General features: G+C 35.5%; 1 pseudogene; it reads right to left on the bottom strand.

Moving 5' to 3' along the window:
* Positions 1-473: 473 nt before the first annotated feature.
* On the bottom strand, positions 474-19,611 carry LOC125101119 (annexin A11-like; annotated as a pseudogene).
* Positions 19,612-22,546: the final 2,935 nt, after the last annotated feature.

Here is a 22,546-nt window from a genome sequence, read left to right as displayed (position 1 = left end):
TACTCCTTCAGGACATGGTTCTCCCACATCCAACCTCTCTCACCCAAAATGTGCATGCAGCAAAGAGATTTGTATGCATCTGTGTAGCAATGACATATGTACAAACACATATCTCCAATTAAAATAACAAAATACATGATTAAAATAAGACCAAGTGTCTCAGCCACAAGCAAAGGGGAATGATTGCATGAGTCAGTAAACGAAAGATCTACGATAGCAGCAAGAGGCTGTGAGGCTGTGAGGTGTGGGGAGGAAAAGGCATCCTGAGAGAGTTCATCCTTCAGGACCAGTACCCAGAGAATCAGGAGGGGCAAGAAGAGGAGAGAGACCTGGCTCTGTGAATGGTCTGCACTACAACACCTCAGGGACTATTTTGTGGATTTGTTAGAATCAGATGGACTGGTCTGGTTTTTGCTAGCAGGTGATCAGAAGTGAATCACTACTCATTGCTTAGTCATTGCCACCACAGATCTTCAGAAGAATCTTCCAGTAATCCCCTGGTCAAACCTTGTTCCTGCTCCCCTCATGGCCTTGTTGAACCTTTTGGAAAAAAAAAAAAAAAAAAAAAAAAAAAAAAAAGGCCGGGGTATTCTTCAAACATTTTACCACCACTAGCATTGTCTGCTCCAGGTTCCCAGACCTCTCCCGGCAAATGTTCTCAATGTCTCCACCCATCTTCTCTGATACTCATTGAAAACTGCCACCTGGTGGGCCTGGCTATGCGAGCACAGAACCATATTGAACTTGGACTCCCATGTTCCCAGGCAGTCCTCCCCAGCCAGAGTCAGCTCCTCCACATGTCTCTGGATGAATGGCAAGTCCGCTTTTGTGCTCTCACCTGTATTTCCTGGTGGTGAAACGCTTCTGGAGGTATTCTCACTTGTCGTCTTGAATAGCCTTCTCCAGGGTCTTTTAGAATTCTGTTATGTGGGCTCTGCTAGATTCTTGGATGTGTTCATTGCTGTGGGATGTGAGAATTTCAATCAAGCAGGCTTCATTGGTGGAGGCCTTCTTGAAAGCACCCCTCCTCTCAGAAACCTCAGAGAGGATGGTCTTCATCAGAGCCAAGATGTGTTCTCAAAGTTTTTTGACCATTCAGACTTCAGATCTTTGATCAAATCCTGGAACTGTCTTGAAGGTCTGGAGTATCTCCTGATACCACTTGTTGGAGTAACTCTCCAGGCAGCTGATGAAGACTTGCTCCTCTATCCTGAAGACTTCCCAAGTCTTCCACCGGAACTTGCCATCTCTCAGGGGTCAAAAACAGGGACAAATGTTATGGTGCCTTGTTTTCAGACTCTGCTGGAGGCACAGCCAGAGTGACAGCCCCAGATCCCAGATAACCTGTGAAGCTTGGTACCAGATATTGCCACCACCAAGAAATGGCATTGCCAGCTACTGGAGTAGGACCCTGGGGGCTGCTGCTCAAGAGATAACATAGGCTGCCTTGACACTAGGGACCCTGAGTATGGGTTTCTGCCTCTAAGATACAGGTACATTCTATATGGAGGAATGGGTTGTTGGTTGAAAGGAAGCTGGCCAAAACCCCTCAGTGGGATGAGAGGATCTCAGGGTACAGGTTTAACACACTGGCTCTTTGAATATTCCAGACATGGTGGTGTTGGTTGACCTGACCTGTGTAGTTGGCCATATTATCCAACCCAATAGGGGGCATGTCTATGTGGGAGTGTGTTATCACCTCCTCAGGCTCAACCACCTGATGCAGCTGAAGGGTAGCCACCTGCCAGCAGATCATACCCTGGATAATTTACTGTTAGTCTAGCCTCAGGTCATGGGAGCATGGGGTTGTGAGAGGTTAATTGGACTCAAGCAGGAGTGGCTCCTCTGCAGATGTCCCAGGCATACCACCTTAGGTCTGCTTGTCACTCAAATCAGGATAGGGCATTTTACCTTTCCTCCCTTGGTCCCATGAGAAACAGAATATTTACTTGGAAATAATTACTTAAATTTGGTTAGATATTTTGCTTTCCAAATGTTTAGTAGGTAAAAGATCTCTGCTAAAGGAGAAGTGTATGCTTCAGTGACTAGTCCCATTTTTCATTCTTTGACTGATCTATTAATTAGATTGTAAAGATTCAGGAAACTTACTCTTAGCAAAATTTATGCTTGATTTTTCTGGAAAGTAAGATGTACAGTAGAATGAGAGGTGGAGTACTGAAAATAGATTCTGTTGGTAGTGTATATTATATTTAATGTAGTATGTATGCTAGGATTTCCATATGTCTATTCTTGGGGAAAAGTTATAATGAAGGCAATGGGCTTATGGGCTATGAATAATGTCACTTGTGTTATATAAGTTAATGAACAATTGACCCGAGTAGGTTAGAGTTAAGTGTGCTAGATAAAGAACAGCTATGAATCATGAATAGGATGAAACTATTCATTAGTTGAAATGGTTCATTGTATTATTATATATCACTCTTACTGTACATATGTGAAGTTAACATTAAAAAAAAAAACCTGTATTTATAAAGTTCACCAACTTGTTTTCCTCGGTAGCTTCAGATGTTATCTGATGTAAAACATGTTTTAGAGTTAAGAAAAACAAGAAAGAAAAGGTTTTTATTTTCTTCCCACCAGATGAATAAACCCCTTAGTCTGCCTAATTCATGTTTCAGCATGACTTTTTCTTTAAATATTTTATTTATTTATTTGAGAGAAACAGAGATAGTGAGAGAGAGCACGAGCAGGAAGGAGGAAAAGAAGTGGGCTCCCTGTTCACAGAGAGCCTGACTTGGGGCTCGATTCCAGGACCCTGAAATCATGACCCGAGCTGAAGGCAGACACTTAACTGACTGAGCCACCCAGGCACCCCCAGCATGACTTTTATTAACATATGACAGTTTAGCTCAGTTTTGTCCTAGATTAATCACACAGTAGTATTGGTGACTCTAAATGTGACAAAACTAAAGAAACAAAACTTTAAAAATCCAATAATATTTTAAAATCCAGTGATAAGAAATATACAATGATTTGATAGAGACTTATAAAATTTTCTTTTATTTCTAGATGCCTTAGAGAATTTATATGAAGGAAAAGTTATCAAAAGTTATAAAAAATTATTTTTAACCTCAGAAGTTATTGATCACATAATCTTATTTTCTATATCAAGATAGAGATAGTGAAGGCAAATTTAAAGCACACCTTCCTAAGAGTTCTCTCTAAAAGATAATAGAATTTTTTGAGAACACTCCAGTTAAACAACATATTTTATTTTCCCTGCTATGGGATTTTTTTTAATGAAATTAAAAGAATTCATTAGAATATATTCAATATTCTTATTCCTATCTTTAAATTGTGCTTTTAAATTTATATCACACATTATTTTTATTTTTAATATTAACATATTTGAAATTGGGATTTTCTCTGGGGATCTAATGCACAACATAGTGATTATAGTTAATAGCACTGTATTATATACTTGAAAGTTTCTAAGAAAGTAGATCTTAAATGTTCTCACCACAAAAAATAAATGGTAATAATGCTATGTGATGCAGGTGTTAGTTAATGATATGGTGGCAATCATTTTGCAACATATAAATATATCAAATCATCATATAATATACCAAAAACTTGCACAATGTTATGTATCAATTACATCTCAATAAACTGGAAAAAAAATGAAGTTAACATTTCCATAAAAATAACTGAAAAGTCTAAGGCAAAGGCAAGTCATCAACTTTACCACTTAAAAAGAAATACTCATATAGGACTTCTTCCAATTTCTGCATGTATGCAAAAAAAATGGCATAATGCAAAGGCACTAGAAGTTTCTAAATAACATAACTAGAATATATTTTGATATTTAGGACCATCTGTGTCATGGCCAATTCTTCTAAGGACCCAATCCTACAATGTGGTATTTTTGGTAAGTAGACTATTGATACCCAACCAAATGCCTACACCCTCATCTTTGAAACTTATGAATATATTCCTTTATATTGCTAAAAGGACCTTGCAGATTTGATTAAACCAAGACTTTGCAATGAGGAGATTGTTCTGAATTATTGAAGTAGACCCTGTATAATCCCAAGGGGAAGTCAGGAGGGTAAAGAGTGAGAGAAAGGGAAAAAGCAGAGTTCAGAATGATGTGGAGCCATGAGGCTAGATGTGGGCAGCTTCTAGAAACTGGATTAAGCAAGGCAACTGATTCTTTCCCTGAGCACCTAGAATAACATCAAGTTTGCCAATACCTTGACCTTAAAAGTTCTAAACTTGAGAATTATAACACATTCATGATATTTTTAAACCACTAATGTTCTGATAATTTGTTAAAAAAAAGTAATGCAAAACAAATGGAATATTCAAGAACAAGAAGGTAGTATGAATATTAAAGCCATATCTAAAGGACTGGAAACAATTAGCATTTTTTTTTTTTTAGATTTTATTTATTTATTTGTCAGAGAGAGAGAGGGAGAGAGAGCAAGCACAGGCAGACAGAATGGCAGGCAGAGGCAGAGGGAGAAGCAGGCTCCCTGATGAGCAAGGAGCCCGATGTGGGACTCGATCCCAGGACACTGGGATCATGACCTGAGCCGAAGGCAGCCGCTTAACCAACTGAGCCACCCAGGCGTCCCAACAATTAGCATTTTTTAAGACTTCATTTATTTACTTGAGAGAGAGAGTGAGTGAGAGAGTGAGAGAGAGAGAGAAGCAGCAGGGAGTGGGGCAGAGGGAGAGAGAGAAGCAGACTCCCTGCTGAGCAGGGAGCCCAATGTGGGGCTTATCCTGGGACTCTGGGATAATGACCTACCTAAGCTGAAGACAGATGCTTAACTGACTGAGCCACCCAGGGCCCCCACAATTAGGATTCTTAATTCTAAAAAATCTTCATTTAGGAAATTCTATTAGCTATGGTGGGAATCAGAATTTTCCCCATTTATATTCTGTTTCAAGGAATGTCTATTTTGCTCCTAAGTTAGGGTCTTTGGAAAGTGTTTGCAATGTGACTTTCCAGTTTTTCCAGTCAATAGATGGTGCTTGCTTCCTCATTCATTGAACATTTCATTGGTAATAGGAATGTGGTAGAATCTGGTTTTGCAATGGAAATATGCTCAGGTCAGCCTAATCGAGGCATGGAGCAAAGGAGAAGAATTGTAGCTGAGATAACCTAAACCAGTTACCCTCTCCTCAACCTACCCAATAGACTATAGATGACTGAAGACTTTGAGCTGAGATTGGCAGACCAGAAGAATAGATTCAACTAATCCCAGGTTAAATTGCCAAGCAAGAGAATCCTGGGCAAAATAATTGTTGTTTTAACCCACCAATAATTAGTGTAGTTTGTTACAAAGCAGTAACTAACCAATAGACATGTTTTTCCATGAAAACTATGAAATGTAAACAATCAAGACTCCAAGATGACTGAGAAAAGAATACAGTTTCTAAGGATGGCATATTTTCAATGCCTACCATATGTATGGCCTCTAAATGTCTCGATGTACAACAGATGTTTTATGAGGAAGTCAACTTCAATATGCTAAGCTTCTGATATGTGAAGTATATTTGTTATAGCACAGCCTATTCACCTTCACTTTTTTTTTTAAGATTTTATTTATTTATTTGACAGACAGAGATCACAATTAGGCAGAGAGGCAGGCAGAGAGAGAGGAGGAAGCAGGCTCCCTGCTGAGCAGAGAGCCCCATGCGGGGCTCGATCCCAGGACCCAGGGATCATGACCTGAGCCAAAGGCAGAGGCTTTAACCCACTGAGCCACCCAGGCGCTCCCACCTTCACTTTTAAAGATTTTTTTTTTTTTTTTTTTTTTTTTTGACAGAGAGAGATCACAAGTAGACAGAGAGGCAGGCAGAGAGAGAGAGAGAGAGAGAGAGAGAAGCAGGCTCCCTGCTGAACAGAGAGCCCGATGCGGGACTCGATCCCAGGACCCTGAGATCATGACCTGAGCCGAAGGCAGCGGCTTAACCCACTGAGCCACCCAGGCGCCCCCCACCTTCACTTTTAAAGATGTAGCTGTAGTTACAGATTGAATTTGCCATAAACATACTCCAGTAAGGATGGCCAACATTTATTGAAATCTTATTGTCAGGCACTATTTTGAAAGCTTCCTTCACAAGTTTAAATGTTATTAGTGCCCTCAAAATCCATATGAATTATGTGTCATGAGTATTTTCACTTTGAAGACACAAACACCGAAGTATAGGAGAGTTAATAAACTAAGATTACACGGCTTACAATTGTTAGGGCCAATAATTGATGAGTAAAATATAAAAGTATTTCTAATCAATCTACCACATTTGTCTCAAAAACAAAATGAACAAACAAAACCTAGTTGGGTTCTAATCTGTTCTCTTCCTGTCAGTTCCACAGACAATAACCACATTCAGAATTCTGTATAAGATATCATTATGAGCTTAATTTACTCATCTTTTCAACCCATATTTCTTTTTCGTGGCAATTGCTTGGAGACTATTAGTCTTCAATGTGAAGACATCACCTGTTGTGGATTGAATCTTATTCCTCAAAATACATGTTCAGTTCATAATTATCAGTGTGTGATTTCATTTGGAAATAAGGTCACTAAAGATATAATTACAATGTAAGTCAGAAAGAGTTCTGAAGAGTCAAGACTGACCCTAAGTCCAATCACTGGTGGTCTTACAAGAAGAGACAAAAATATACAGAGACACACAGGAATAATGGCACGTGAAAAAAGAGACAAAAATTGGAGGTAGACATCTACTTGATAAGGATTTTCATTAAGCCGGGCATGGGAGAAAGGTATGGAACATATTACCTCTCAGAGTTTCCAGAAGGAACCAATCTTGTTGATACTTTGTTGATTTTGGACTTCTAGCCTGTAGAACTCTAGGAGAATAAATTTTTGTTTTAAGGTACATTGTGGTATTTTGTCATGGCAGCTTTAGGAAACGAATACAATACCCTTGACCTAAACTTTGCCATGAGTATTTTTATTCATCAAGCAATTTCACTTGGCACCAATCCTTGAACTAATAATCCTTGCAATCCAGACATATACTAGACTGAAATATTTTTCATTCAAACCTCACTTAAGACCCTTATGTTCTGGGAACTAAAAGTAGTCAGCTGTTCTATCCTTGTAAGTCTCTAAATGTGTAACTTGTCTTTATTTTCTTTTGCTTCTGCTGAAAATTGGGCTTTTTTTTTTTTCTCCCCTAAGCTTATCTCTTCCTTGCAATATTTTGTTAGATGCAGCCAATAGTCACCAGCATTTTTCCCACCTAAATTTCTGTGTTCCAACATTTATCTTTAAAACTTTAGTTTAAGTAGGGCTATAGGATTCTTGAAAAATTTATCAGACAACAAAATTAGTAAATATTTTGTCACAGCACTACATTAAAACACTTTTCTGGCCTCAGTGATCACTTTCCTTGCCCTTACCTCTCAAAGGATGCATAGGGAGAATTCCCTGGAGGCTCTCTTATTAGGACACTAATCCTACTCATAAGAGCTCCACCCTAGACCTCATTACTTCCCAAAGTCCCCACTACCTATTACTATCACATTCAAGGTTAAGACTTCAACATACACATTTTGGAGGGACACAAACTTTTTATCCCTAACAGTTCTGCTAACTAAAACAATGTTGGGAGCTAAGACATCGATGTGTCATCCCAAGTTGAAAGGGAACATGATATTAGTAAACACTAGTAATGTCTATCAAAGTTTATCTATGTAAGGAGACTTTTAATTAATATTTCTGATTGACAGCTGAAGCATTATAAAATTTAAAGAGAAAAAAACAAAAAAATTATTTCAAGCATCTAAAAAAGAGCAACAAAAATTCTGGTCATTCTGTGAATTAATGAGGTTTGATAAATAGTTTTTCAATATTCTAAACATGATAAACAGTTTTTCAATATTTTAAACATTTGCTAATATGGCTCATATCTTAGAATTCCACCATAAATATTTTGCTTTATTTATGAACACTGTCTTAACAGGAAATGATATAAAACAGAAAAGTAGTATCATATCTAAACTATACATATGTATGCAATAATTTCACATACAAAAGTGTATCCCATATGTTAAAAATATATACGTATGTAGAGGCCTGTTTATTATATATAATATGATATAATATAATATGTAATATTATATATATAATATGATATAATATAATGTGTAATATTATATATATATATATAATATTACAATGTAAGATATTCCTTATTCCAGTTCTGTGTGTTTGTGTGTGTGTGTGTGTTTGCTATTCTGAATTTCTTGGAATACATGACAGTTTTAAGGTGAAATCTAGAAGAAAAATTAGTCAAATACAATGACATATACTTCCATATGTCTTGTCCCAAGGGCTGTTCAATCTGACTGCCACACATAAGGAACACAGCTAGGGACTCTACGCATCATTTATGCTGGATTATATTTACAAAGACCAGAGTGAACTTCTGAATGATCATATTGAATAGAATTTCACTACTTTCTCAACATCTGCTCAAGGAAATTTGCATAGATACCACACGTGCAAGCTAGCAGAGAAAGCTTCAGACACTTCAAACGTTTTAAACATGTTGTACTGTGTTTCTGATCTGAACAAGTAGCCCCACGTTGATACTCTTTCAGTCCTGAGGGAAATCTTACCTCTTCTATTATTTAGAGAAATCTTGTAATTGAAAAATTTAGTAAAGTTACTTGAGAGGGAAAATAAGTCTGATAACAGAAACGCAACAGTGTAAAAAGTGTAAATAAAAACAAAAAGAAACAAACAAAAACTTTACATATGAGATGTTTTAGTGAGGATGAGCAAAAGTCTTTGTTTTTAGGAATTTTAGTGACTTAGGTGTTCTAGGCAGTCATTAAATTAAACGTACCCATTTAAAAGGACTAGAATCATACTGTTTAAAAAATTTAAAAAGGCAACTTTGATTGCCATAGCTTGAATTTGATATTGCTGTTTGCCTATCAGCGATATGACATGTCTCATATTGTGACCACATGACCCAAAACTTTTCATTTTTATGTCCTCATCATTTTACATTGTGGAATTTGGCAGGGCAGATGGAGGTGGGGGGAGTCCTTGTTTCTGATTAAAATAATTGGTTGGTTTCTTTAGATATTTTCCTACCACTATGAAATGTCTATGCAAAAGAAACATTCTTAATTTTCAAGGATTAAAATGTATCTCTGCAGAGCATTTTGTAAAACAGTCACATGCCCTGCATTCATTAACCCCCAAATGTGAATCATCTGTTTTCACAGGAGATAAAATAGAGGGCTCTTTATTATGATTCATTCAAATTATTTCCTAAATTTGCAAAAATTCAATGTTTTATTTATTTATACACATATATTTTTATAAAGTATAAAATAGAAGATCAGCAACAATGGAAGCAGTTCATATTTCAACATAAAAAGTTGTGTGTGATGGACACCTGGGTGGCTCAGTCAGTTAAGCTTCTGCCTTCCCCTAAGTTCATCATCCCAGGGTCCTAAGATTGAGACCCACGTCAGGATCCCTGCTCAGTGGGGAGCGTACTTCTCTCTCTCCTTCTGCTCATTTGCATGCTTGGTCTCTCTCTTGATCTCTCTGTCTTGCAAATAAATAAATAAAATCTGTAAAATAAAAGGAAATTTTGCTATAAATCTTTGTTAGTAACCATTTTTTTTCTATTCTAAACAGAGTAGCTCAATGGTATGTAACAATTAAAAAAATAGAATTTTTTTCTTAATGCTTTGATTTTTTAAAATATTAAAATTTAATTTTTTGGGGGATGCCTGGGTGGCTTAGTTGGTTAAGCCGCTGCCTTCAGCTCAGGTCATGATCCCAGGGTCCTGGGATCAAGTCCTGCATTGGGCTCCTTGCTCGGCAGGGAGCCTGCTTCTCTCACTGCCTTTGCCTGCCTCTCTGCCTGCCTGTGTGTATTCTCTCTCTCTATCTCTGGCAAATAAATAAAATCTTTAAAAAAATAAAAATAAAAATAAAAAAATAAAATTTAAAATTTTTTAAAATTTTAAAATAAATTAAAAATATTAAGTATAGTAATAGTAATACCTATACAAAAATAGCAAATACCTATATAAAATTGTTAATACCTATATAAAATTTAGTAATGTATTTTCTTATAAAATGGACAATTATAAGAACATTTAAAAATTGATTTTCTATATGTAAAATTCAATTTTATACATGGTGGCAATTCTACATAAAATTATAAAGAAAAAGGAATTTACAATCTGTAAATACTTTGTGTCTTTCAAATGAAAATGTGTGCCTATGAATACCTGTATTCAAAAACCATACTGTATTTCAAAAAAAATTAATGTAATTTTATTATTTTTTGTTTGGTTTACTTTTTCTAAAGGGATCACCCTTCTAGCCTACTGTCTTTATATAAGGAGGACAATTCAATGTGCCCCAAGTAGTTGCTATCCCTTTGGAAATTTAAACCTTAAAATCAGCAGTCATGGTTTTGTACCTATTCAATACTATAGTTTTTCCATATAATTCTTTCTCTCTATCTTCCTTTCTTTCTTTCTTTCTCTCTTTCTTTCTTCTCTTTCCTTTCCTTTCCTTTTATTTTATTTCCCTTCCTTCATCTTCCTTCCTTCCTTCCTTCCTTCCTTCCTTCCTTCCTTCCTTCCTTCCTTTCTTTCTTTCTTCTCTTTCCCTGTCTCTCTCTTTCAAATATTGGTAAAACAAACAAATCATTAAACTTGCCATCTTAATCATTTTTAATTGTTCAGCTCAGTAGTGTTATATATTCACATTGTTGTGAAACTAATATATAGAAATTTTCCATCCTGTAAACTGATACTCTATACTTATTGAACAATGCCCCACCCTGACCCCACCACCCCTCCTCCAGAGGAAAGGTCTCAATGAGTTTGAATACTCTTAAGTATCTCATATAAGTGGAATCATAGAATATTTGTTCTTTTTTTGCCTGACATATTTCACTAAACATAATTTCCTCAAGATTCACTCATGTTATAGCATGTGTTAGAACAGGTTTCCTTTTGAAGGCTGAATACTATTCCCCTGAATGTATATACCACTTTTTATTTATTCACTGATCCACTGAAGAACATTTGTGTTCACTTCATGCTTTGGCTATTATAAATACTGTTGCTATGAGCAGGGGTGTATAAATACCTCTTTGAGAGTCTGCTTTTGGTTCTTTTGAATATAAACCCTGAAGTGGAATTGATAGATTATATGATACATGTATTTTAAATTTTTTGAAGCACCGTCATAATGACTGCATAGTGACTATATCATTTTATATTCCCACCAAGAGTGCATAAGGCTTCCCATTTTCCACATCTTTAACAGCACATTATTTCCCGTTCTTATTTTTTATAGTATCCATCCTAATGGTTATATGATGATATATCATTTGATTTTTATTTGCATTTCCCTAATAATTTGTGATGTTGAACATCTGTCATTTGCTTGTTGACCTCCATACATTCCCTATATTTGGAAACGTCTCACTCCTGCTTTTGGTCCCAGAGATGCATTGAAGATGTATTTTCCTATTTAAGTGTGTTATGTAGGCCCCAGCCTATTGACATTGACATTCTTGCCTAAGAATACCCGAGAGCGTTCACGTAGGCCCTTTTTAATCACAGAGCACCCCACGGACTTCTTCTGGCACCACAAGGCCAGTGTAGTAGTAACCAGGCAGTCCTTGTGGTTCTTGTTATGATTGCATGACACACCTCAGTAGAATCATCAGGCAATTTTGAAGAACAAGATTTAGTGCTCACAAGTCCTAGAGGGTACACAGCACACTGTAGGGCTACACCCTGAGATGTGAGGGTAGAGAGAGAGAGAGAGAGAACAAAAACTGGAGCTCTGCCTTTACTGGGTCAGAGGCCAGTGTGCCAACGGTTTCATAAATTCACTCTTTCTTGATAAATTTAAAGCATAAGAGCCAGAATTGAAGTTAAGGAGCAGGAAGAGGAAAGCAAAGTCATTTAAGGGGTCAATTATGTAGGTTATACAGGGTTTTTGAAAAGTGAACTTCATGGGCAGTGGTGGCCTGGTTCCTTACATAGTTTTTTGCAAGTGGCTATGTCATATAGCTGGCAATAGGTTGTATTCAAGCTGGATGTCTTGAAATGGATGCTTCTGCCATCAAAAGCTTTAATGTCAGACACATTATAATCAAAACATTAAATATCAGATACTATAATATGGAATAAATTTATTTTACTATTTTAAAAATACTACAAAATGGGGCACCTGGGTGGCTCAGTGGGTTAAATCCTCTGCCTTCGGCTCAGGTCAAGATCCTGGGATCCTGGGTTCTTGCCCTGAATTGGGCTTTCTGCTTGGTGGGAAGTCTGCTTCCCTTCCTCTCTCTCTGCCTGCCTCTCTGCTAACTTGTGATCTCTGTCTGTCAAATAAATAAATAAAATCTTAAAAAATAAAAAAATAAAAATACTACAAAATGGAATTAGAGAACAGTTTCCAATGTCCAATGTATTTATTTTATATTTCTATAGATGATTTTGAGTTTTCTTCATATGCAAAATGTCTCATCTGCATGCAACATTTTATTTTCTGTAGTTATATGTCCATTTTATACAACTTTTAAAACCTTGAAGGGTAAGTATCATCTTTCACCTCAATAGAATTATTTAGCCATGGCACTGAACTTGGAGTTTATTTAATAAATTAAATGTGATAATTATTTATATCTTTACTAAATTTAAGGAAAGTAATTCCCTCACACATTATGGAAAGTTATACTTTTTCGTTACCTAAAATGTGCACCAAATTTTAAGTCTATCTGGAATAAGGTGGGGCCTTTTACCAAGCTTCTCCTTTATCATTAATATCTAACTACCTCTTCTCAGAAGAGAGAGATGCAAATGTCCTTTGTATGGCTTGACTCCCTCTTTCCTGGAGATGACCATCAGAAAAGGAATAATTTCTTCTCATTTTATATTCATTTTCTCTTTCTTGATGATATCAAAAATAACTTTCAATTAATGGTCTTGGAGAAAAAAAGTTGTAATATTACTGGTTACTATAGAAGCACTAAATCCCCAAATTCCTGAATATACTTTCTTTCAATTCCTCAATGTAGGTTTTCAAAATCTTACTTTTTGTGCACCATGTACATCATTCTTCAACTTAATATAGGGGGGATGCTTTATTACTGTTTCATATAAGATTGTACTTGTGTAGTATAAGACAATTATCTTTGGTCTCTTATCATCAATAGAAAGCTTTCATATACTTTTCTTATTTTGTCATCATAAAAGCCTCAATATTGTTGGGACAGACATTTTTATTCTATTCTGTAATTCAGAAAAGTGAGTTTCATAGAGCTAAATGTTTCCTTAAAGATCCCCCAGTTGTGTGTGTGTGTGTGTGTATGTGTGTGTGTGAACTTGTTGGTCAGTAAAATACTTTTTTATGAACTCATGAGAAAACAAGCTCACATCAATTATATATAATTTTTTTAAACTATAACCATTCTTTTTTTAATGTTTATTTATTTATTTATTTATTTGACAGACAGAGATGACAAGTAGGCAGAGAGGCAGGCAGAGAGAGAGGAGGAAGCAGGCTCCCCGTGAGCAGAGAGCCCGATGTGGGGCCCGATCCCAGGACCCTGAGATCATGACCCAAGTCGAAGGCAGAGGCTTAATCCACTGAGCCACCCAGGCACCCCCAATTATATATAATTTCATGTCTGTGTCTTTGTGTGTATGTATTGAGGTTTTGCCCAAATTAGACTTACATCATCATGTTGATGCTAAAATATACTTATTTATATGTCTATAACATAAAGAAAAAATAAACTTAGGTAAAATTTATAAAACTGCACATCTCAGTTTGAAAATATTAGTCATTTTTGTTGTATATGTGTGTTTGTATATTTATACATATTTCTGTGTATTTGTGTAAAAATATTTGTTGAAATAATCACAAATATGATTTCCTTCACAATGGTAGGCATTAGGACCAGTATATAAGACATGTTATTTCTCTTATTAAATTATACCTGCTGAATATGATTAAGGGAGCAAATAAAGTAGAAAAAAGTACCCTACTGGGGATCAGAAGTCGTTAAAGTTAGAATCACTAATATATTCCCGTGAGTACAATTAAATGTGAAACAAGCCAGTTGTGTGTGTGTGTGTGTGTGTGTGTGTCTGTACCCAGAGAGTGGTTGATAGGTGAAACCTTCTTTAGTAAAATAATGAGAAAGCTGGTCCTTTTAGAAATGCTATAGAAACTAACTTGCCTGATTCCCCATCTATCTCAAACAGTTGTAGTCGATAGCGTAAGTAAAAATATATCTGGAAACACCCTTCCGTATTTCTAGCTGGAAATTATTAGAAAAACACAAATCTATAACTATCACAAAATAAGTTTTTTAAACAAATAATCTTAGTACTATGGTGAATGGAAATAGTGTATACAATTCATATTCAATGTAACTTTAGAATTTGAGTAAGTTTATGGTTTATTACATTAAAAATGTTGACATAGTAATGGCACAGATTATCAAATGATCTTCACTTTTAATTTATATCAATAGCTCTCTATGCAAAAGATGATTATAAAAAATACCAAACCATTGTGATAAGGTAATTATCTATACTGTGAAGTATCATCAGGCTTAGGAATTAAGCAATAGTTCCATTAAATATATTAGGATATGGTATCTGTAAGTCTCATTCTTGGTCTATTTATCTGTCAACCTATATTGTTGGTATTTTCTCAGTTCTTTCAAGTAACACTTTTGTTATAAAACAAATAAAATTCAACCAAATAATCAGATTCCATGCAATTTTTCCCTAACATTATAACACATTAAAATTAATTGACTTATAGTTCAATATTAAATGCATGTTATGTATCAATAGTATGTTACAAGCTAAAGTTCAAAAAAATTAAACATGTATTTAAAATAAAAGGATGGAAAGTAATTGTTTTGATAGTTCCAACTCCATACTATTCCATTGACAAATCTGACCACTGTTCACCATATCTACCACAACCTGGTCAAAGCCATCACCATCTCTTTCATAGAATACTGGAGTCTAGTTTTCACACATTACTAGAGGGTTCATTTTTAAATATGTCTTATTTGGTCCCTTTTCAGTTCAGAATCATCCAAAGACTTCTCTTACATTTAGAATAAAGTTAAAAATCATTATCACTCCTTCAAAGTCATGTGCAACCTTAACCTTTCCCTCCCTGCCATCAGCCCTCACAACTCCCACTATTTCTCAATATGCATCATCTACGCTTGCATTCCTCTGGTTTCCAGTCTCAAATAACTTTTCCTTACTACTCTTTGCAATGAGTACCAAGGGTAAATGGGCAAATGCACAATATTGATGTGGGGAACTATTTTAAATGAATGCTAAACTGTGTGACAGGGTAAGGATGATAAGGACAGAGATGTCCTCACCCCTAGAATATTTTAATCTTTCTAATTTAATACAAAAAAAAATGAAAAGTGAAACAAACAGAAGTTAAATTTTCACAGAAAGACTTCTTAAATGTTAATATCCTTTTATATACTCATAATCACACACATCCATGCATCAAGACACACATACACACACTTGCATACACATGCACTATTAAGAAAGTTCTCATCAGGGGAGCCTGGGTGGCTCTGCCTTCAGCTCAGGTCATGATCCCAGAGTCCTGAGATGGAGCCCCCTGCTCAGCAGGGAGCCTGCTTCCCTTCCTCTCTCTCCACCTGCCTCTCTGCCTACTTGTGATCTCTGTTTGTCGAATAAATAAATAAAATCTTTAAAAAAAAAAGAAGAAAGTGCTCATCATTTCCAATTTTTCCAAGTCTTTGTATATACATATATTCATACATGTTTAATTTTACCAAATAAGGTTTTACAGAACTGCTAGGTATCTTTCGTGATCCCTTCTAGATCTTTCTGCTATGTCCCTGCACAAGGTGTAGGAGACCTTTCTGCCATCACCCATCAGACTTTGTGATGAACGTTCTTCCACAGCCTTGCAATGACAAATCACTTTTAGTCACAATTTTGACACATTCAATAATTTAATATTTTTTCCCAATATAATTACTGTAATCTCCTGGTAGGGGGTATACGATCATATATCCATACACTCAAAAGTAGAGCTATCATTCTTCTGGAATAACTTCAACATTTGTGAAGAGCCAGAAATTCCCAATTCCTAATTTTATATTTCCTGAATCATAAATGACCCTTTGTGACATTTGTGGACATGGAGCAGAGAGATAAATTTCAGAATCCGTATGACCTTATGCATATTTTGATTGAGACAAATCTGAAATGTTCCAACTTGAAATTCACTTCCTGCTTTTTGAATATATTATACTATATAATCATACTTATATAACATTTTCTGAATACTGTGCTAGGGAGATAATAGAGTTTTATACTTTTACAAATGATACTAGGAATAGGTGGTCAAAAGAAATAAGATGTTCATAAAAAATAGTGTTTGGTCTGCAATTAAATATCAAATCAAAACATGATGCAAATATTGCTTTAGAAATAAAAATATGAGTGGAATTCTCAGAAGAAGCTAAGTTTATTAAGTACATGCTCTTATTTGAAAATATTGTATAGGTATTTTCAAAAATATTTTTCAGGGAGAGCATTATTATTTTCTTCATTACATAGCAAAAGAAAGTTAAGCCTTGGAGAATTTTTTTTTTTTTAAGAATTTATTTATTCAGGGACACCTGGGTGGCTCAGTTGGTTGAGCAGCTGCCTTCGGCTCAGGTCATGATCCCAGTGTCCTGGGATCGAGTCCCACATTGGGCTCCTTGCTGGGCAGGGAGCCTGCTTCTCCCTCTGCTCTGCCTGCCATTCTGTCCGCCTGTGCTCGCTCTCTCTCCCTCTCTCTCTCTGATAAATAAATAAAATCTTAAAAAAAAAGAATTTATTTATTCATTTGACAGAGAGAGATCACAAGTAGGCAGAGAGGCAGGCAGAGAGAGAGAGAGAGAGAGGAGGAAGCAGGCTCCCTCCCTAGCAGAGCCCGATGCAGGACTCGATCCCAGGACCCTGAGATCATGACCTGAGCCGAAGGCAGAGGCTTAACCCACTGAGCCACCCAGGCAGCCCCTATCCCTTTTTATTTCTTAAAAAATTTGTTCATTTCCATAATGTGTAATCAATAGCTAATGACAAGTTCTGAAATATGACCATATGAGTGCTGGTCTGGAAAAGGTGAAATAAAATATCAGAGGTTTCTGGGGGATCAGATTAATGAGATAGTGGGATAATTAAACCAGGTGCAATAGTGAGCCACAAGCTGCTAAATGTTTTGGTAAGTATGGGGAACTGTAAAAATGAGGTCACATAAGAATGAAAGTAGGAAACATGGTAGGTAGTTCAATTTTATTTCAGGCATTTTGAATAAAAATGATATTGTTTCAAAATATCAGGAAAGAGTGATGTAGACTTATTCCCTACTTTCAAACTCTAAGGCCAAAATGACTAACACTAGCACTTACACATGTATAAATAAACATAAATTGATATATTAATAAAGTTTTTATGTATTTTACACACACACATACACACACACACATATCTTTTAACCACTGGAAAGCATCAAGTTGTCAGGAAATTGATTATACAGTATTATCTTTTGAAAATTTAAGCGCTAAGTATATTTTTGCAGGGGTCATTACTTAGCTTGCTACTATTAAACATTTTTAAATTAATGATTGGGGTGATGAACCAGAGTGTCTTTATTAAATTTGCTGATGACACCAATTTGTTAGGACAATTAGCACATTTAAAAACTGGATTAAAATTCAAAATGACCTTGATGAGTTGGAGAGGAGCCTGGATATAAACAAGATGAAGTTGATTAAGTTCATGTGCAGTAATTCATTTACCCTTTTTCACATTTACAATGGCCAAACCATTATGCAACTCTGAATGGAACTTTTAATAAAAATAGTTTGAACCATCTATTTGCATTGCAGTGTAGTCATAACAAATGTGAAGTCAAGATTTTGGTGCATCCAATTGGCATAAAAATGAACTTCTTAGTCTAAGGGAAGTGATGTCACTTTCAGGATTCTTCAAGGCATGAATACCAAGTTTGAGATGGAAATATGTCTACCAGAAATCACTTAGAACAGGTCAATGTTTCTAAACTGAGAAAAAATAAAACACAACAAAGATCATTGAAGAATTCAAAAATGCCTTGTAAGCTGACAGTGGTGTTAAAAAAAAAAAAGTGGTAAATGCATGACTTATGAATTTTGGATGAAGTGTTTGCTTTTTTGTCTTTTGGTTTTTGTTTTGTTTTGTTTTGTTTTGTTTTCTGTATTAGTTACTTAATGTTTTGGAGGGAATTTCAATAATTATGGTACCAAGACTGTGAAAAAATGAATTATCTATGAATAAAGTGTTTTACATATGAGTAAACTAGCTTAAGAAATAAATATAAAGATTTAAGAAAATAATTACAGGCTTCAGAATTAACCTTAACATTAACATTTTTGTCTTTAATGCGAGTTTTAAAATATGGAGTCAATGTCTATAATGAGAATTTCATGCAAACTTTAAATTACAAGGATATGAAGTTTTCAAATAGATCCAGGAATGTTGTCAATGTCCTAAAATTCACTCATTATACACATCTGCTGGTCAGAAGATCCAAGTTTAGGAAACTTAAGAATTAAGAAAACTTCTCGACATATATGGTCTCAGGACATTTACCCTTTTTCCTTTGAATCAATAGACTTGATTACTTGGAGCAGTTTTAGGTTCATAGAAATATTGACAACAACTACAGAGAATTCCCAGATACTCCTCCTCCTATCCACAGTTTCCCCTACAATTAAGATTTTGAATTAGTGTAATGTATTTGTTATAGTTGATGAACCAGTATTGATGCACTGTTATTAACTAAAGTTTCTATAGCTTACATTAAGGTTTGCTTTTTGTGCTTGACAGATTTATGGGTTTCACCAAATGTGTAATGTCATGTATCCTCTATTAAGGTATCAAGAGAAGAATTTTACTGCCCTTAAATTCTTCTGTACTTGAGTTACTCATTTTTTTCCTACCCACAGTCCCTGGAATTAACTAATCCTCTTACTGTCTTTACAGTTTTGTCTTTTCCAGAATATCATGTTGGAACCATGCAGTATATAGTCTTTTCAGACTACCTTCTTTCACTTAGCAGTATGCATTTAAGTTTCCTCTATGTCTTCTCATGTCTTGATAGCTCATTTATCTGTATTAATAAGTAGTATTGGGGCACCTGGGTGGCTCAGTGGGGGGTTAATAAGTAGTATTTCACTGTGTGAATGATCCACAGTTCATTCATCCATTCACCTAACATCTTAGTTTCTTCTAGCTTTCAGCAATTATGAGTAAAGTTGCTCTAAAATCTGTATACCTATTTTTGTTTGCAAAAGTTTTCAACACCCTTTTTTTTTTTTTCTAAATACTGCAAACATTGGTGATGGGAAACCTCACTAAAATGGACTTGGCAGGTTTTGGCTGGGGGAGCTCTCACACCCTACCATCCTTGTCAGTTGCAGAGTTGGACTTCACCTTGCACGTAGACGACACTCTACTACTTCAGCCAGAGGAAGAGACGTTCTCCTCATTCTTACCTGCAACAGCTCTGCCAGTGAAAAGCCACCACACTTTGAACTCCCAGTTCATTCCAATGGGTTTTTAGTTCATGACAACCTTCCAATGTTACCCCTTTTCTCCTTAAAAAAAGTGTGCCTGTCCCTAAGCTACCCTCATTTGCATATGGTTTTCACATAGCTTGTTTGTCCCAGATTGCATCCCTCCTTTATTCTTGAATAAATCCATCATTGCTAGTAAAATAACTAGCGGTTTACTTTTAAGGTTAACAATACCTAGACAATACCTACGGGAGCTATTGCAGGGACAAATGGGTAAGACTATGTTCAGCTTTGTAAGAAACATCCAAACTGTCTTTGAAAGTGGCTGTACCATTTTTTTTCATTTCTATTAACAATGAATGAGAGTTCTTTTTGCTCCACACCTTCTCCAGCATTTGGTGTTGTCACATTTTTTGGAATTTAGCCATACTGATAGGTGGATAGATGTATCTTGTTTTAACCTACAATGACTTAATAACATTTGATGTTGAGCATATTTTCAATATACTTATTTGCTATCTGCTTATCTTCATTGATGAAGTTTTTGTTTTTGTTTTTGTTTTTCCCCCAGATCTTCTGTCTACTTTTTAACTGGGTTGTTTGTTTACTTATTGTGGAATTTTAAGAGGTATTTGCATTTTTCAGACACAAATCCTTTATCAGTTATGTCTTTTGCAAATATTTGCTCCAAGTCAGTAGCTTGTGTTTTCATTCTCTTAATAGAGTCTTTAATAGAATGGTATTTTTTTTTAATTTTAATGTAGTCTAACATCAGTTTTTTGTTTTTTGTTTTTTTCTTTTTTCCTTTCATGCATTATGCTTTTGAGGTTGTATCTAAAAACTCATTGCCAAACCCAAGGTCACCTAAGTTTTCTCCTGTACTATCATCTGTATGTTCTATAATTTGGTGTTTTACATTTGTTTCTAGATTCTGGTCTGACATGTAAAAAGCTTGGAGCTTTTCACTCGTGTGCTCACAGTAAGATGAAAACTGAAGACACCAGAAATCAGTAATATTTCCTAGATTCATCAGAGCATTGAGGTAACAGAACAAACTGCTCTCCTAAAAGCTAGAGAGACAAATAGGCAGATACAGAGAATGACAGCTTATGGGGAACAAAGCAGAGCCCAGGACAGAAGCCTACAGGTACAGCTACTACTATCTGTAGATATTTTAAATTGTAATTGATGGATTGCTGGATGCTAAGTGTGGACTAGCTTGAGATTAAAACTACAAGTGGGCAAAAAGAGAAGGTAAACGACACAAAACAAAACAAAACAAAAACTAAACCTCTAACCTACAAAGAAACAGGGATGAGAATTCTATTCCTCTGATCTTTAGAAACTATGCAATCAAAAAGAGAGTATAATGAAATATTTAAAGTGCTAAAAGAAATACTATCACCAAACTAGAATTTTGTAGCCAGGAAAATTATCCTTCAAAAGTGAAGGAGCAATAAAGAATCTCTAACACAAATAAAAACTGAAGGACTTTTTACCAGTAGGACTGCCTTGTAGGGAATGTCAAAATAAGTTCTTCAGAGAGAAAGAAAATGATAGAAGTCAGAACTGATCTACATACTGGAAGAAAGGTTAGAGAAAGAATAAATAGAGGTAAAATAATATATTGTATTTTCCTTATTCATGCACTGAGATTTGCAAATTTTTGAACATTTATTTTTATTTTTCAATTGGACTTATTTTATAAAAAGATACTTTTTGCTAATATACTATTTGATTATCCACTGCTATGGCACATACAGTGATAAAGGATAAATGCTGAATCCCTTTCCAGTGAACAGTTTTTAGTATCATTAAAATCTCATTAATTTTTTAAAAGATTTTATTTACTTGTCAGAGAGAGAGAGAGTGCACAAGCAAGGGGAACCACAGGCAGAGGGAAAAGCAGGCTTCCTGCCAAGCAAGGAGCCAGATGGGGGACTGGATCCCAGGACCCTGGGATCATGACCTGGGCCCAAGGCAGACTCTGACCCAACCAGACATCCCAAAATCTCACAAATTAGGCAAACTTCTACAGCAATTTATGGTATAAATCCTTACAAACTAGGAATAGAAAAAAACTTTCTCATCCTGATAAAATCATACTATAAAATACTACAGCTAATGTTATACTTAATGGTGAAAGACTGGAATGAACTATTTGAACAACATGTATTTGATAAAGAATTTGCACCCAGAATATGTAAAAACCTCTTACAAGTTGTTTTTTTTTTAAGATTTTATTTATTTATTTGACAGAGAGAGATCACAAGCAGGCAGAGAGGCAGGCAGAGAGAGAGGAGGAAGCAGGCTCCCTGCTGAGCAGAGAGCCCGATGCGGGGCTCGATCCCAGAACCCTGAGATCATGACCTGAGCTGAAGGCAGTGGCTTAACCCACTGAGCCACCCAGGCGCCCCCTCTTACAAGTTTTTAATAAAGAAAAAAATGTTTCAATAAAACTTGCTAAAATGTTTGAAGTTACACTTCACCAAACAAGGTATTTGAATGATAATTAAGCACATAACAAGGTATTAAATGTTATTAGCCATTTTAGAAAATACATCCTCTACATCACTACTAGATACCTCTATACCCCTACTAGAATTTTAAAAGACTATTATCAAATATGGGTGAAGAACTCTCATGTATTGTAATGCAAAATGGGCTCACCACTTTGAAAAATAATTTTACAATTTCCTATAACTTCATGATTATCATAGACTCAGCAATTTCATTCATAATTATCAAAGTAAATTAAAGCACGTGTACTTGAAAGACAAGAACTGATTTATAGTAGCTTTCTTCATACTATCTGAAAATCTGATAGTGTGTTTATATCCTTACAACGGAATCCAAATCAATACCAAACATGAAAGGACTCTGATATATACAGTAGCACAGTGTTATA

Source organism: Lutra lutra, chromosome 5, assembly GCF_902655055.1.
Source record: "Lutra lutra chromosome 5, mLutLut1.2, whole genome shotgun sequence".
Classification (NCBI taxonomy): domain Eukaryota; kingdom Metazoa; phylum Chordata; class Mammalia; order Carnivora; family Mustelidae; genus Lutra; species Lutra lutra.
The sequence above is the reverse complement of the archived record's forward strand: the minus strand, read 5'-3'. Positions and strand labels throughout refer to the sequence as shown.